The sequence below is a fragment of the Scyliorhinus torazame genome, chromosome 13 (assembly GCF_047496885.1).
Source record: "Scyliorhinus torazame isolate Kashiwa2021f chromosome 13, sScyTor2.1, whole genome shotgun sequence".
Lineage (NCBI taxonomy): Eukaryota > Metazoa > Chordata > Chondrichthyes > Carcharhiniformes > Scyliorhinidae > Scyliorhinus > Scyliorhinus torazame.
The window spans coordinates 75,687,174-75,701,605 of NC_092719.1; the positions used below are offsets into that span (position 1 = coordinate 75,687,174).

At 58.8% G+C, this 14,432-nt stretch overlaps 1 protein-coding gene across 2 annotated transcripts in view; it reads right to left on the minus strand.

Annotated features, from left to right (window-relative positions):
* st8sia1 (ST8 alpha-N-acetyl-neuraminide alpha-2,8-sialyltransferase 1) overlaps positions 1-14,432 on the minus strand; it is a 145,088-nt gene that overhangs the window by 10,096 nt on the left and 120,560 nt on the right. The window lies entirely within an intron of this gene.

A 14,432-nucleotide genomic window follows, 5' to 3' on the forward strand; every position in this document is an offset into this window, starting at 1 on the left:
CCTGAGATGCTGGCTCCTTCATGGGGTGGCTTTATTCTCGGGGAATTAATTATTCTTTTAAAGATAATTTATGGGGGGTGTTTATCTCGGGCAATTAATGAGCCTACCCTTCAGCAGGGAAGCTTGTACTCCACAAGCTCCACGGGGAGATCAATAGAGTCAGTCCGTGGGTCTCATGGGGGTTGTGACACCACCTTTACCGTTTCTAGATATTTCATGAGTTTATTGAAAGGTTCAGACAGATTGATGTGGTGAACTACTGAATTCTGCAATTCCCTCCCGACATCTCCCTCCCCTTCCACCTCGCCTTTCTTCTTTAAGACATTTCTTAAAACATACCTCTTTGGCCAAGCTTTAGGTCAGCTGACCTGATATCTCCTCATGTGATTTAATATTTGTTTTGTTTTATAACGCTTCGATGAAGCACCATGGGATGTTTTATTCCATTAAAGGCACTGCTTAACATAAGTTACTATCGTTGAAATGAAGAAATGGCACAGATAGTGTCAGTCTTCACAGCAGAAAACACACATCTCCCAGAAATAGTGAAGAACAAAGGATCTAAGAGAGTGAAGGACTCCAAAGTAATTAATATCAGCAAAGAAAAATTACTGAAGCAATTAATGTGACTAAAATCCGATAAATTCCCAGGACCTGACAGCCGACACAAGGGTCTGAAAAGAGCTTGTTGCAGATATAGTGGATGCACTTGTTCTAATCTTTCAAAATTCCCCAGATTCTGGACCAACCCTGGCAGATTAAAAGTAGAAAATGTGACGTCGATATTCAAAAAAGGCAGGAGAGAGAAAACACAGGCCAGTTGATGCTGGAATCCATTATTAAGGAGGTGGTAATGGAGCACTAAGAAAATCATAATGTAATTTGGCAGCGTCTGTATGGTATTTGGTAAGGGCAGCACAGTGGCGCAGTGGTGCCTCACGGTGCCAAGGTCCCAGGTTCGATCCCGGCTCTAGGTCACTGTCCGTGTGGAGTTTGCGTATTCTCCCCGTGTCTGCATGGGTTTCGCCCCCCAACCCAAGGATGTGCAGGGTAGGTGGTTTGGCCACGCTAAATTGCCCCTTAATTGGAAAAAATTAATTGGGTACTCTAAATTTATAGACAAAGTATGGGGCGCGATTCTCCGCTCCCGCGACTAAGTGCCCACGTCGTTGTGAACGCCGTCGAGTTTCACGATGGTGCGAAACGGCCCCGATCGCAATCGATTCAAGGCCCGAAAATGGGCTCGAGGCCGGGCCGCAAGGAACTCGGGGGGCGTGTCGCGAAGGCAGCGTCGTCAGCGCGTGTCGGGCATTGGCTTGCGGATCCAAGATGGATCTTGCGGGGCGCGGAGGAAAGGAGGTCCTCCTTCAGAGAGGCCGGCCCGCCGATCGGTGGGCACCGATCGCGGGCCAGACCCCATTTGAGGCCCCCCCCGGTGCAGGAACCCCCCCAAGGGGCCATCCCCCCAGCGTTCCCACGCTGTTCCTGCCGGCAGCGACCAGGTGTGGACGGCGCCGGTGGGAACCCGTCGTATTGGGCAGGCCGCTCAGCCCATCTGGGCCGGAGAATAGCGGGGATAGCGGAGAATCGCCATTTTGGGTGTCTCGTGCGATTCTCCGGCCTGTGCCGCACAAAACACGACGGGGCCGTTCTCGCCGCTTGGGAGAATCGCGGGAGGGCGTCGGACCGGCGTCGCGTGGAAAAATGGCACGCCAGGCAATTTTCCCAACCGGCGCGGGAACGGAGAATCGCGCCCATGGTATTTGGAAAGGGAAGTCATATTTAACAAATCTACCAGATTTCTAAAGGATATAGCTAGCATGGAAGAATAAGGGGAACCAATGGGCGCGGTGTATTTGGATTTTCAAAAGGGATTGGATAACATACCACATGAAAAGTTGATACACAAGTTAAGGATTTATAGGATTGGGGAAAATATATTTGCATGGATATACATCGGTAACAAACAGAAAACAGAGCGTAAGAATAAATGGATCATTGTCAGGTTGGCATGCTTTTACTAGTTGGGTGGCACAAGGATCAATCCTGGGGTTTCAGTGATTTACAATCTATATTAATTACTTAGATGAAGAAAACAAATGTAATGATATCCAAGATTGTTGAAGATACAAAGCTGGGTGGGAAAGTAAGCTATGAAGAAGGCATCGGCAAAGAGCAACAGTGGGTAAAAAGGTAACATGTAGAATATGGGGCGGAATTCTCCGCAATGGGCGCGATGTCCGCCGACCGGCGCCAAAATCGGCGCGAATCAGTCCGGCATCACGCCGCCCCAAAGGTGCGGAATCCTCCGCATCTTGAGCGGCCGAGCCTTAACCTTGAGGGGCTAGGCCCACGCCGGACTGATTTCCGCCCCGCCAGCTGGCGGGAAAGGCCTTTGGTGCCCCGCCAGCTGGCGCGGAAATTAGTTTGCCAGGCGGCGCATGCGCGGGAGCATCAGCGGCCGCTCACTGCATCCCCACGCATGCGCAGTGGAGGGAGTCTCTTACGCCTCCGCCATAGTGGAGAACATGGCGAAGGCGGAAGGAAAAGAGTGCCCCCACGGCACAGGCCCGCCCGCTGATCGTTGGGCCCCGATCGCGGGCCAGGCCACCGTGGGGGCACCCACCGGGGCCAGATCGCCCCGCGCACCCCCCCCCCCAGGACCCCGGAGCCCGCCCGCTCCGCCTTGTCCTGCCGGTAAGAGAGGTGGTTTGATTCTTGCCGGCGGGACAGGCATTCCAGCAGTGGGACTTCGGCCCATCGCGGGCCGGAGAATCGCTGGGGGGGGGGGGGGGGGGGCCTGCCAATCGGCGCGGCACGATTCCCACCCACGCCGAATATCCGGTGCCGGAGAATTCAACAACCGACGGGGACGGGATGCACACCAGCCCCCGGCGATTCTCCAACCCGGCAGGTTGGATCGGAAAGTCCGCCGATCGGCGCAAAAAACGGCGCAAATCCCACTTGCGTCACGTCATAAAAATGGGCCGATAGTCTCCGGCCCGAAATGGGCTAGCAGCGACATAACGGGATCCGCGCTTGCGCAGTGGTTCACGCCGTGCAGCGTCATACGCGCTGCACGGCGTGGCGGCTCATAAGGCCGCGCAGCTCCCCCCCACCCAACCAGAACAACCGACCGCAACACCCGACTGGATGGCTGGCCGTCGCTCAGCCCCGAGGTTCGAGTCACGCGATGTGGAGGCGCTCCTGGACGCGGTGGAGCAGAGGAGGGACGCCCTGTATCCCGGGCACGGCCGCAGAGTTGCCCCACGCCACAGCCGGCGTCTGTGGAGGGAAGTGGCAGAGGCCGTCACCGCTGTGGCCCTGACACCACGGACAGGCACCCAGTGCCACAAGAAGGTGAACGACCTCGTCAGAGCAGGCAGGGTGAGCCCCCCCTCCCCCATATCCCCCCTCCCCATATCCCCCCCTCCCCCATATCCCCCCTCCCCCATATCCCCCTCCCCCATATCCCCCCTCCCCCATATCCCCCCTCCCCCATATCCCCCCTCCCCATATCCCCATATCCCACCTCCCCATATCCCCCATATCCCCCCTCCCCCATATCCCCCTCCCCTATATCCCCCCTCCCCCATATCCCCCCTCCCCCATATCCCCCTCCCCCATATCCCCCATATCCACCCCTCCCCCATATCCCCCCTCCCCCATATCCCCAAGTGAATCCAGCCCTAACCTTAACCTCTGCAATGCACGCGCAACCGATGGCGTGCATTCATATACCTGCCTAACACTGTTGCCTTTTACCCCTGCCACCACCCCCCCCCCCCGCCCCCCAGGAGAAGCGCGCACACAACAATAGGGAGCATGTGAGGACTGGAGGAGGGCCCGCTGATGAGAGGCCACTGACCGTACACGAGGAAAGGGCCCTGGAACTGGCTGGCGGACCTGAGGACCGGGAGGTTGCTGATGCAGAGGTCGGGGGCCCACGAGCAAGTGAGCCACCGACAGCCCGTCCCCATATCCCCCCTCCCCTATATCCCCCTCCCCCGTATCACCTGATCACTGCCTGATGTCTAACCATGCATGCTTCATTGTGTATCGCAGGACCAAACGTCCAGGCACCCATCCCCGCAGATGCACACCGCCCGCAGGATGCCCCTCAGAGACCACAGGAGACGGAGAGACCCGGACCCTCCAGCATGCGACGCCCGCAGGATGCCCCTCGGAGACCACGGGAGACGGAGAGACCCGGACCCTCCAGCATGCGACGCCCGCAGGATGCCCCTCGCACACCACGGGAGACGGAGAGACCCGGACCCTCCAGCATGCGACGCCCGCAGGATGCCCCTCGCACACCACGGGAGACGGAGAGACCTGGAGCAACAGGGAGACGACACCCCCGTCACGTGCGAGAGCGACCACCCAGCGTTGAGGGGGGCAGCCACAGGCCCCCGTCACATCCGAGCCAGGACACCACTACCCAGGACACCACTATCCAGGACACCCCTACCCGGGACAGCACTACCCGGGACAGCACTACCCAGGACACCCCTACCCGGGACAGCACTACCCGGGACAGCACTACCCAGGACACCCCTACCCGGGAAGACGAAATACCGGACAGTGACTCAGAGTGGATGGGTGGAGACGAACCCCCACCCCAAAGTGCCATGGAGTCAGAGTGGGACGAAGAGCACGACACAACGCCACTGCTGTCACCAACACCCTCCACCATCGCAGAAACACTCACCACGGTTGGGCACTTTAGTGATGAGGCGTCTGGTACACTCACTGGTGCGCACAACACAGCCGTCCCGGTACAGCAGGTGGAGGTAGGAGCAGCAGAGGGACCGGGCGGTCGGAGGGCAGCCCAGGCCAAGCGAACATCTGCCGCCCAGATGGATCCCGGGTTCCTGCAGTTACCACACCCACACATAGATCCGATGCAACCACCGACACGGAGACGAGCGAATAGGGTGACGGGTGGCTTGCGGCGGCTGCGGTCGCAGGTGGAGGAGTCCACCCGCGTCCAGGAGCTGGGAGTGGTCCCGGTCATGCGTGCCACCCAGGCTGACACCGCACGGGTGGCGTCCGCGGTGGAGGCAATGGGTGCGACGGTGTCAGACATGGGGAACGGTTTGCGAGGCCTGGGGCCTTCCGTGCAGGCGGCGTCTGTGGCCCAGGAAATGGCTGCCCTCTCACAGGAGGCCATGAGCCAGTGCCAGCGCCAGATGGCAGAGGCGCTCAACGCCATAGCCCAGTCTCAGCAGGCCATGGCCCAGTCTCTGCAGGCCATGGCCCAGTCTCAGCAGGCCATGGCCCAGTCTCAGCAGGCCATCGCTGAGGGCATCGGCGCCAGTGGCCATGTGCGAGCCGGCGTCGCACTGTCACAGACAGGGTTTGACAACCCCCTGGGCTCCATGGCTGCAAACCTGCAGACCCCTGTCGATACCAGCACGGGCCTCCAGGACTGGCAGCGCCAGATGTCGGGGGCGCGTCGGATGGCCAGTCCGTTAGCATCCCCCACCCATGTAGAGGCCTGGGGGCCATCGGGCACCCCGAGGGAGGAGGAGGTGGTGTGGTCCGTCCCGGCTCCCTCTGTAGGGGAGGTCCCGGTACACCGCGACACCTCGGACTCCCCCCCTTCCGTCCCAGGTGCATCGGGTGTGCAACGGGCAGGACAGGCTGGCAGCTCGCCATCCCAGTCGCCCGGGCCGCAGCCTGGCCCATCTAGGCCAGGACGCCCCAGGAAACGGCCGCCAAAGGGATCCAGTGTCAGAGGGCAGGAATCACAGGAGTCCACCTCCAGTTCTGCTGTACCGTCTGGGGAACCATGTAGACGTAGTCAAAGGGCCCGTAAGGCCAAACAATTAGACACTGAGTAAGTTGGCACGGGTGCAGGGCACAGATGAGTTTTAGGGGCTAGGGCACGTGCATGAACTCCTTTGGTTATTAAAGTCAATGTTACACCTACCGAAGCTGCCTTTGTGCTCTGTCCAAAGTGTGCGGGCGTGTCATGTACGTTGAGCGCAAGTGTGTGTGTGACGGGTGGTCTTACCTCAGCCCCAGGTGAGTCTGCCCCCTTCTCCCTGGGCCGCCATCAACATGCCCCGGGCAGAGGACGGGACCGTGCGCTGCAGTGTCACAGCCGCATGCAGGGATGGTCCGGGTGGATGGTGGTACTGTGGCCATGGGTCAGACATAGTCCAACGATGTAGAGCCAGGAGCTCATCGCAGGGCGGGTTGTCATCATCCTCCATGGCCTGCGATAGACACGCGTCCACCCGCAACTGGGTGAGCCCGGCCCGTTGTGCCGCCGGTGGATCGGCAATTGGGGGGGGGGGGGGGGGGGTGGTGTGCATGCGGGTGGGGTGTGTGGGGTTGGGGAGGGGGGTGAGGGTGCTGGGTGGGTGGATGGGTGGGGGGTGTGGGTGGTCGGCTGTTGCCATGGTGTGCGGTCTGTGGCCATACTACCCGATTCCCACGCCCATCTAGTCAGTGAAGCGGGCGGCTATCAGTCTGTCCCGTGCCCGCTGGGCCAGCCGGTAACGGTGGACAGCCACCCGCCTGTGTCTACCCCGTCTGCCCTGACCATTGCCCCCATCCCCCTCATCTGGGGAGGACTGGGCCTCTTCCTGCTGCTCCTCCACTCCGCCCTCCTCTGCCTGCGGCACATCGCCCCTCTGCTGGGCTATGTTGTGCAGGACGCAGCACACCACAATGATGCGGCCGACCCTATCTGACCGATACTGGAGGGCGCCCCCAGAGAGGTCCAGGCACCTGAAACGCATCTTCAGCACGCCAAAGCACCTCTCGATCACTCCCCTTGTCGCTACATGGGCATCATTGTAGCGGTTCTCCGCCTCATTGCGTGGCCTCCATATAGGCGTCATCAGCCACGATCGCAATGGGTAGCCCCTGTCGCCCAGCAACCAGCCCCTCAGCCGGGGATGGCGTCCCTCGTACATGCCGGGGATGGATGACCGCGACAACACGTATGAGTCGTGTACACTGCCTGGGTAACAGGCGCAGACGTGCAGGATCATCATGCGGTGGTCGCAGACCACCTGTATGTTCATCGAATAGGTCCCCTTCCTATTGGTGAACACGGCCCTGTTATCTGCAGGTGGCCGCACGGCGACGTGCATCCCATCGATCGCGCCCTGGACCATGGGGAACCCGGCCACGGCAGAGAAGCCCACGGCCCGGGCATCTTGGCTGGCCCGGTCCACGGGGAAGCGGATGTAGCGGTGCACCATGGCATATAGGGCATCTGTCACTGCCCGGATGCACCGATGCACCGATGTCTGCGATATGCCGGACATGTCCCCACTCGGTGCCTGGAATGACCCCGTTGCATAAAAGTTCAGGGCCACCGTAACCTTGACGGACACGGGGAGAGGGTGTCCCCCGCCAGTGCCACGCGGTGACAGGTGTGCCAGCAGGTGGCAGATGTGTGCCACGGTTTCCCGCCTCATCTGGAGTCTCCTCCTGAATTCCCGGTCCGTGAGGTCCTGGTATGACTGCCGGGGCCGGTACACACGGGGCGCCCTCGGGTGCCTCCGTTGCCGTGGGGCCGCGACGTCCTCCTCCCCCTCCTCGTCCTGTCGGTCAGGTGTCCCTCCAGCCTGGGCGGCTGCCGCCTGTCCCTCTGCGGCAGCCTGCGCCGCCTCTCTGGCACGCTCCTCCTCCTCCTCCTCATCCAGCGCAACATAGACATGAGCAGCTGCCACCACGGCGGCCAACATCGCTGGATGGTCTGAAAACATGACGGCCTGGTGGGGGGGGAGGGGAACGACGACATGTCATCATTGCCCATATCCCCTCCTCCCCCCAGCCAGGTGGCATGGACCGCATGGGTCCAACTGTTGGAGGCTGGCACCTGGCCAGGTGGACCAACTCATTTGCCCTCCCATCACCCTCCTCGGCACGGACCCCCTCCCCAACCTCCACCCCAGCACGGACCCCCCCCAACCTCCACCCCGGCACGGACCCCCTCCCCAACCTCCACCCCGGCACGGACCCCCTCCCCAATCTCCACCCCAGCACGGACCCCCTCCCCAACCTCCACCCCAGCACGGACCCCCCCCAACCCCCAACCTCCACCCCGGCACGGACCCCCTCCCCAACCTCCACCCCGGCACGGACCCCCTCCCCAACCTCCACCCCAGCACGGACCCCCTCCCCAACCTCCACCCCAGCACGGACCCCCCCCCCCCAACCCCCAACCTCCACCCCAGCACGGACCCCCCCCAACCCCCAACCTCCACCCCGGCACGGACCCCCTCCCCAACCTCCACCCCAGCACGGACCCCCCCCCAACACCCAACCTCCACTCCAGCACGGACACCCCCCAACCCCCAACCTCCACCCCGGCACGGACCCCCCCCAACCCCCAACCTCCACCCCAGCACGGACCCCCTCCCCAACCTCCACCCCAGCACGGACCCCCCCCAACCCCCAACCTCCACCCCAGCACGGACCCCCCCCAACCCCCAACCTCCACCCCGGCACGGACCCCCTCCCGGCACTCCCCTGGAGCCCAGCCTACTCTAACCACCACCCCCCCCCCCCCCCCCCCGCCGCACACACACACACACAAGCCGAGACACACCTCTCCTCACGCAATCAGTCTGCGGCCACGCCATTTCCTGCCCAGAGCCAACCCCCCAGGCCGTCACTCACCTCCTCGCTGGTCGGCATGAACCTGGAGCACCGGGTCACGCCGATGAAAAGGAGGTTTGATTCACGTCGACGTGAACGGTCATCACGTCGACGGGACTTCGGCCCATCCGGGAGGGAGAATATCGGCAGGCCGAAAATCGGCTGCCTTGCGCAGACCCGTGACATTCTCCGCGGCAGCGGCGCCATTAACGCCCCGCCGACTTTTCTCCCTTCGGAGACTTCGGCGGGGGCGGGATTCACGGCGGCCAACGGCCATTCTCCGACCCGGCGGGGGGTCGGAGAATGACGCCCATGATGTTAATCACAAAGGTAGGAAGAATAAAAAAAGGAATATTTTCTGAAAGCTAAGGAACTATTAAGTATTGGTGCTCCTTCTAAAAGTTAACATAGGTACAGCAAGCAATAAGGAAGGAAAATAGATTTTGACCTTTACTACAAGATGATAGAATACAATGTGCCACCCATTTATACATCAGAAACACAAATCATCCTTCCCTATTGTCCTGTTACTCATCTTGATGCGTGAAAAATTGGAAAAGCTATGAGTCAGACTTTCTGACTGCTGCACTTGGCAGCTTCAATTCTTCTCCCTCACCATGAGCTTCTATTACAAAGCTGTAGCCTCACCTCGTATTAAACCTACAAAAAGGTGTAACATGAAGGTTCTCGAAGGAAGGCAAAATATTCCAAACCCCAGAAATCTCATCCTTCACCTGTTCTCTGTATTACAAGTGCACCTCTGCACCCTCCCTAAAACAGATACATTTGAATTTCTCAGCACTGATGCACTGAAACAATTTTGTCTTCGTGACTAGAGTGACTGTACTTCATAGTTGAATGAATTGGTTGTGATATGCTTGGAATTCCCTGACGACAGATATTATTGTGGTATGTGAATACAAGTTGTTTCTTACCAGTGGTTTTCAGTACATTCATGTACATTTATAGTCCGGAATAAGCAGATTAATTTAGATATTAATTAAAAGGCTCTTTAGCCCAGCAGGAGATTTTGTTTATTTAAAACCAGCACTGAAATTTAGAAAGTCGGGATTTTGTTGTACGCTACGATGTGAGTAGATTGCAGCAATTCAGTGTCTGCCGGCCATTTGAGGGTAGGTTTGGAACAAAAAACAAATAATCAGCCTATTATAAATACTACTGAGAGGTGCGTTGTCAATAAACCAACATCAGGCTGCCTCCCATTACTGGGGAGTGAGACAAGGTTCATGACAGATGATGAAGGCAAGAAATATTCAGGATAGATCAGACCCTTCTCTTGTTTTCCTTCAAACAAGAACTTTCCTCACAATCGAATCAACGAGCATTGGTCTGGATGGGCTGCAGCCACTAACAAGAGCGATGAGCAATTGGTGGCAGGTCAAGCATTATTAATGGGCTTCATTTCATTCCCCCGTCACCTCTCCACCCTTCCCCCCAAGCCCAGAAAAAAGGTTTGAATTCAATCAAGACAAAAGAAAGCTGTTTCGGAAATTTAGAGACTTCAATAGCTCTTGTGTATTTTCATGATGGACAATTGAGATACTGAGTCAGTGACATGGAATATCCCTCTCCAGACTTTCATTGTCTGATCAAAATGTTAATTAGCACTGAAGGAACGTTGCAATTGGCAAGCCACTGAAATGGACACAAAAACATGAGGTGCAGGGCCATGAATAGCTGCCTGTGGGAACTGCTGGAGATTACAGACTATAAGGGTGAGCAGAGAAGTGGTGTTCATGCCTTTATTGTTCTGTCCGGGTGAACATTGTAAATGTATCATTTCCTGTGTGAGGGCTGGAAGTAGAGCCCACGGGCCCGATCGTATGGCCTCGCCGCGTCCGGCTCGGGATGTGACCAGGTCGTTAAACTCGAGAGAGAGAGAGGTCTCTCACGGGATTTGCGATGCTCAGGACACAGGATCTAAGATCTCGTGAGGCATCGCAAATGGATCTCGCCCTCAGTGGGCCGGATCCAGATTTGTATATATACACGAGCAGTCAGGTTCACTTAAATATGTCTGCACGGAGTCTCCCAAGGCCTGGGATCGAATGCCTGTGCCTAGGAGACCTCGCCACGGCGCCATTTAGCAGTGATTCACACAAACGTAGGCACTTGGGGGGTCTCCCAGGCCTCGGAGGCCCCCGGGTGGTCGGGCTCTGGCAGCGTGATACCCTGGCACGCCCGCTGTCCCCCGGGGACCTCGCACTGCCAGGCTGGCAGGAGCACTCCCGGGAGCCAGGCTTGCAGTAAGGTGCCCTATGGGGCAGGTTGTTCGTGCTGGGGATCGGGCCTGGGAGTGCCCTGCCCTTATGAGGTGGGGTGCGGTGGGCACGAAGACCTCCTAAGAAGTAACTTGGGGCAATGGGAGGGGGTCGGTCTGGAGGCTAATGCGTGGGGTTGAGAGATAAATGCCGCCCTGATCTCTTCCTGTGCTGACGAGCTGAGGTCGTCAATGCAGGGAATGAAGATAAGTGTGTCCTCAGGGGGGCGTGCCGCACTCAGGCCAGAAAAAAGTCTTGTTTGATAGCGAGGTCGTTTTCAGCACTGCACGCTCTGAGAAACACCCCTCTAAACGTGCCCAAAACTGGACTGTTTTCCCCCGTTCAATCACGCCTCACGTCTTTTTAACTTATTTTTTGTGGAATGTGAGTGTCAATAGAAAAGCCATCATTCGGTGCCCATCCCTAATTGCCCTCAAACTGAGTAGCTTGCCACATCATTTCAGAGGCCAGTTAAAAGCCAACCACATTGCTGTTGGTCTTTTAAAAATATCACTTACAGGTTATGGGCATCGCTGGCTAGGCCAGTGTTTATTGCCCATCCCTAATTGCCCTTCAGAAGGTGGTGGTGAGCTGCCCTCTTGAAACGCTGCAGTCCCTGTGGTGTAGGTACATCCACAGTGCTGTTGGTGAAGGAGTTCCAGGATTTTGACCCAGCGACAGTGAACGAACAGCCATACATTTCCAAATCAGGATGGTGAGTGACTTGGAGGGGAACCCCCAGGTGGTGGTGTTTCCCATGTATCTGCTGCCCTTATCCTTCTAGATGGTGGTGGTCATGGGTTTGGAAGGTGCTGCCTAAGGAAACCTGGTGAGTTCCTGCAGTGCATCTTGTAGGTGGTGCACACGACTGCCACTGGTGAAGGGAGTGAATGTTTGTGAAAGAGGTGCCAATCAAGGGGGCTGCCTTGTCCTGGAAGGTGTGGAGCTTCTTGAGTGTCGTTGGAGCTGCATTCATATCGGCAAGTGGAGAGTATTCCATTACACTCCTGACTTGTGCTTTGTAGATGGCGGACAGGTTTTGGGGGGCCAGGAGGTGGGTTACTCACCGTAGGATTCCTAACCTCTACCCTGCTCTTGTAGCCACAGGATTTATAATGCTAGTCAAATTCAGTTTCTGGTCATATGTAGGCCTGACCAGGCAAGGGTAGATTTCCACAGGGCGGCACGGTGGTTAGCACTGCTGTCTCATGGTGCCGAGGACCCGGGTTCGATCCTGTCCCCGGGTCATTGTCCATGTGGAGTTTGCACATTCTCCCCTGACTCTGGATGAGTCTCACCCCCTCAACCCAAAAGGTGTGCATTGTAGGTGGATTGGCCACGCTAAAGTGCCCCTTAATTGGAAGTTTCTTTAAAAGGATGGTAGATTTCCTTCCCCGAAGGACATTAATGAACCAGGTTTCATGGGGTGAAATTCTCCGTTATCGGCGGAAAGTCCGCCGATCAGCGCAAAAAACGGCGCAAATCCGACTTGCGTCACGTCGGAAAAATGGGTCAAAGTCTCCGGCCCGAAATGGGCTAGCAGCGACGTAACGGGATCCGCGCTTGCGCAGTGGTTCACGCCGTGCAGCGTCATACGCGCCGCACGGCGTGACGGCTCATAAGGCCACGCTGCTCCCCCCCACCCGACCGCAACACCCGACCGCAACACCCGACTGGATGGCTGGCCGCCGCTCAGCCCCGAGGTTGGAGTCACGGGATGTGGAGCCGCTCCTGGACGCGGTGGAGCAGAGGAGGGACGCCCTGTATCCCGGGCACGGCCGCAGAGTTGCCCCACGCCACAGCCGGCGTCTGTGGAGGGAAGTGGCAGAGGCCGTCACCGCTGCGGCCCTGACACCACGGACAGGCACCCAGTGCCACAAGAAGGTGAACGACCTCGTCAGAGCAGGCAGGGTGAGCCTCCCCCATATCCCCCCCCTCCCCATATCCCCCCGTCCCCCATATCCCCCCCTCCCCATATCCCCCCGTCCCCCATATCCCCCCTCCCCCATATCCCCCCTCCCCCATATCCCCCCCTCCCCCATATCCCCCCCTCCCCCATATCCCCCATATCCCCTCTCCCCCATATCCCCCCTCCCCCATATCCCCCCTCCCCCATATCCCCCCTCCCCCATATCCCCCCTCCCCCATATCCCCCCCTCCCCCATATCCCCCATATCCCCTCTCCCCCATATCCCCCCTCCCCATATCCCCCCTCCCCCATATCCCCCATATCCCCAAGTGAATCCAGCCCTAACCTTAACCTCTGCAATGCACGCGCAACCGATGGCGTGCATTCATATACCTGCCTAACAGTGTTGCCTTTTACCCCTGCCACCACCCCCCCCCCCCCCACAGGATAAACGTGCACACAACAATAGGGAGCATGTGAGGACTGGAGGAGGCCCCGCTGATGAGAGGCCACTGACCGAACACGAGGAAAGGGCCCTGGAACTGGCTGGCGGACCTGAGGACCGGGAGGTTGCTGATGCAGAGGTCGGGGGCGTAGTAGCAAGTGAGCCACCGACAGCCTGTCCCCATATCCCCCCTCCCCCATATCACCTGATCACTGCCTGATGTCTAACCATGAATGCTTCATTGTGTATCGCAGGACCAAACGTCCAGGCACCCATCCCCGCAGATGCAGACCGCCCGCAGGATGCCCCTCGGAGGCCACGGGAGCCGGAGAGACACGAACCCTCCAGCATGCGACGCCCGCAGGATGCCCCTCGAGGCCACGGGAGAAGGAGAGACCCGCACCCTCCAGCATGCGACACCCGCAGGATGCCCCTTGGAGGCCACGGGAGACGGAGAGACCTGGAGCAACAGGGAGACGACATCACCGTCACGTGCGGGAGCGACCACCCAGCGACGAGGGGGGCATCCACAGGCCCCCGTCACATCCGAGCCAGGACACCACTACCCAGGACACCACTACCCAGGACACCACTACCCAGGACACCACTACCCAGGACACCACTACCCGAGACACCACTACCTGGGACACCACTACCCGGGACAGCACTGCCCAGGACACCCCTACCCGGGACAGCACTACCCAGGAAGACGAAATACCGGACAGTGACTCAGAGTGGATGGGTGGAGACGAACCCCCACCCCAAAGTGCCATGGACTCAGAGTGGGACGAAGAGCACGACAGAACGCCACTGCTGTCACCTACACCCTCCACCATCGCAGAAACACTCACCTCGGTTGGGCACTTTAGTGATGAGGCGCCTGGTACAGTCACCGGTGCGCACAACACAGCCGTCCCGGTACAGCAGGTGGAGGTAGGAGCAGCAGAGGGGCCGGGCGGTCGGAGGGCAGCCCAGCCCAAGCGAACATCTGCCGCCCAGATGGATCCCAGGTTCCTGGAGTTACCACACCCACACATAGATCCGATGCAACCACCGACCCGGAGACGAGCGAAGAGGGTGACGGGCGGCTTGCGGCGGCTGCAGTCGCAGGTGGAGGAGTCCACCCACGTCCAGGAGCTGGGAGTGGTGCCGGTCATGCGTGCCACCCAAT